Source organism: Sprattus sprattus (assembly GCF_963457725.1).
Source record: "Sprattus sprattus genome assembly, chromosome: 21".
Taxonomy (NCBI): Eukaryota; Metazoa; Chordata; class Actinopteri; order Clupeiformes; family Clupeidae; genus Sprattus; species Sprattus sprattus.
Window position 1 is genome coordinate 1,273,477 of NC_137919.1, and position 2,500 is coordinate 1,275,976.

At 42.9% G+C, this 2,500-nt stretch overlaps 1 pseudogene across 1 annotated transcript in view; it reads right to left on the reverse strand.

Annotated features, from left to right (window-relative positions):
* LOC308382345 (puratrophin-1-like) overlaps positions 1-2,500 on the reverse strand; it is a 12,777-nt pseudogene that overhangs the window by 459 nt on the left and 9,818 nt on the right. The window contains exon 6 of the transcript XR_013969096.1: positions 2,191-2,301. The product of XR_013969096.1 is annotated as a puratrophin-1-like (transcript). The remainder of the gene's footprint in view (positions 1-2,190; positions 2,302-2,500) is intronic.

Consider the following 2,500-nt stretch of genomic DNA (forward strand, 5'->3'; position numbering starts at 1 on the left):
TCTTAAAGCATTTCTTATCAAACCCCCTTAGACCAGGCAGTACATGAATAGACCATCCATTCACCAGTGGCTACTTTCATTATTGAGTACCTGGTCACCAATCACTAAGCGAGCAACTGAACATATCAGAGCCAACATGGTAGCCTGCGGAACATCCAATGACTTCCTGTTTTCTTCTCTGGGTCCATAAAGTCCTCTCTTGGTCCTTTGTTCAGTACAGATCCAGTTCAGTCCATCCAGTGAAAGAGAGAAGAAGGGAGGGATGGGGTCCTGATGTTTATACAAGTCCAGTTTCTAGATACACAAAGAAAAAGAGGCAAAAGAGAGGAGAGAGAGAGAGAGAAGATGAGAGAGAGAGAGAGAGAGAGAGAGAAGAGATGAGAGGAGAGAAGAGAGAGAGTAGAGAGAGAGAAGAGAGAGAGAGAGAGAGGAGAGAGAGAGAGAGAGAGAGAGAGAGAGAGTTAGACACGGAGAGAATAAAGTGGCAAAACAAATGAAGTAAACAAGCGCATAGAACTCTGAAGCATTGATGTGCTGAGGCAGAGGTACGTCTTTGATGTGTGTGTGTGTGTGTATGAAAAGACACAGCGAGGTGGGTGATATGTGTGATGTGTGTGTGTGTGTGTTGTGAATGAGAGAGAGAGAGAGAGAGAGAGGGGGGTGGCTCACTTTTTGAAGTTGAGATGATTAGACAGCAGTGGAAGGTGATGTACTCTGTATGGATGAAAAAAAAATACAGTCATATCACATCAGTGTCACATTATTTTGTCAGTCTGTGTGTGTGTCTGTGCGTGAGTGTAGTGGATGTGCTTATAAGACAAAAACTCACAGGAAACTAGACAGCCTACACTGAATGTAGATTGGAAGATTGGATTTGGTTGTTATAGTCAGCGCTAATGTATCAGTATACTGATGGTATACACATGAAAATTCTATAACTGTATGGAATGTGTGTATAACTCTAATCTGAGACATGAACATTCTATAACTGTATGAATGTGTTTATAACTCTAATCTGAGACATGAATATTCTATAACTGTATGAATGTGTTTATAACTGTATGAATGTGTTTATAACTCTAACCTGAGATGAATATAACTGTATGAATGTGTTTATAACTCTAACCTGAGACATGAACACTCTATAACTGTATGAATGTGTTTATAACTCTAATCTGAGACATGGATATTCTAGAACTGTATGAATGTGTTTATAACTCTAACCTGAGACATGAACACTCTATAACTGTATGAATGTGTTAATAACTCTAATCTGACACATGAACATTCTATACTGTATGAATGTGTTTATAACTGTATGAATGTGTTTATAACTCTAACCTGAGATGAATATAACTGTATGAATGTGTTTATAACTGTATGAATGTGTTTATAATTGTATGAATGTGTTTATAACTCTAACCTGAGACAGAGCCGAGTTTCTTTTGGAGTCCTCTGGATGAGGTCGGGGATCCTCCCTCCTTCTGACTCCCCACTGAAGAAGAGTCAGAACAGCTACTCTGAACTAGAGATGAGATAGAGGAGAGAGAGAGGGAGAGAGAGAGAGAGAGAGGGGGAAAGATGAGAGAGAGAGAGAGAGAGAGAGAGAAGAGAGAGAGAGAGAGACGAGAGAGAGGGAGGAGAGAGAGAGAGGGGAAAGAGAGAGGAGAGAGAGAGAGAGAGAGGGAGGGAGAGAGAGAGAGGGGGGAAGAGAGAGAAGAGAGAGAGAGAGAGAGAGAGAGAGAGAGAGAAGAGGGAAAGAATGAATGAATGAATGAGAGAAGAAAAGAGAGAGACAGAGAGAAAGATAACTCAAGTGAATGACATGGCTTGCCATGTCTAGGAGACACCTGGTGGATAGTTCCAAAAATGAAAACTCCCCCAATTTGGACGTTGTGTACCAGATGCCTGAAGAGTGGGTGGAGGGGAGGAACAGGTGAGTTGGTCTGTGCAAGTCAGGGAACGTTCTATTGTGAGTTGCCATACAGGTGTGCGAGTTGTGAGTGTGTGTGTGTGATAGTGTGTGTGTGTGTGTGCACATGTGTATGTGTATGTACCTCGGTCATTCAGAGACTCAAGGTGGAGTTCCTGCTCTGTGTATTGTTTGTATGTGTGTGATTGTGCTTGTATGTGTGTTTGTGTGAGTGTGTGTGTGTGTGCGCATGCGTGCACATGTGTAAGTGTATGTACCTCGGTCATTCAGACTGAAGGTGGAGTCCATCTCTGTGGCGGGTGCTCCAGTCATGTCAGGAGAAGCCCTGCTGCTCACCCCCACACACAGAGTCTCCTTCAGACACAACTCTGAGAGATAGAGAGGAGAGACAGAGAGAGGGAAGTCGTTTTGAGACAGAGTATCCCTTAGACACAACTCTGAGATAGATAGAGAGACAGAGAGAGGGAAGTCGTTTAAGACAGAGTCTCCTTCAGACACAACTCTGAGATAGAAAGAGAGAGTCGTTTTGAGACAGAGATCCCTCAATAAGGCCGCTAAGAAGAGCCC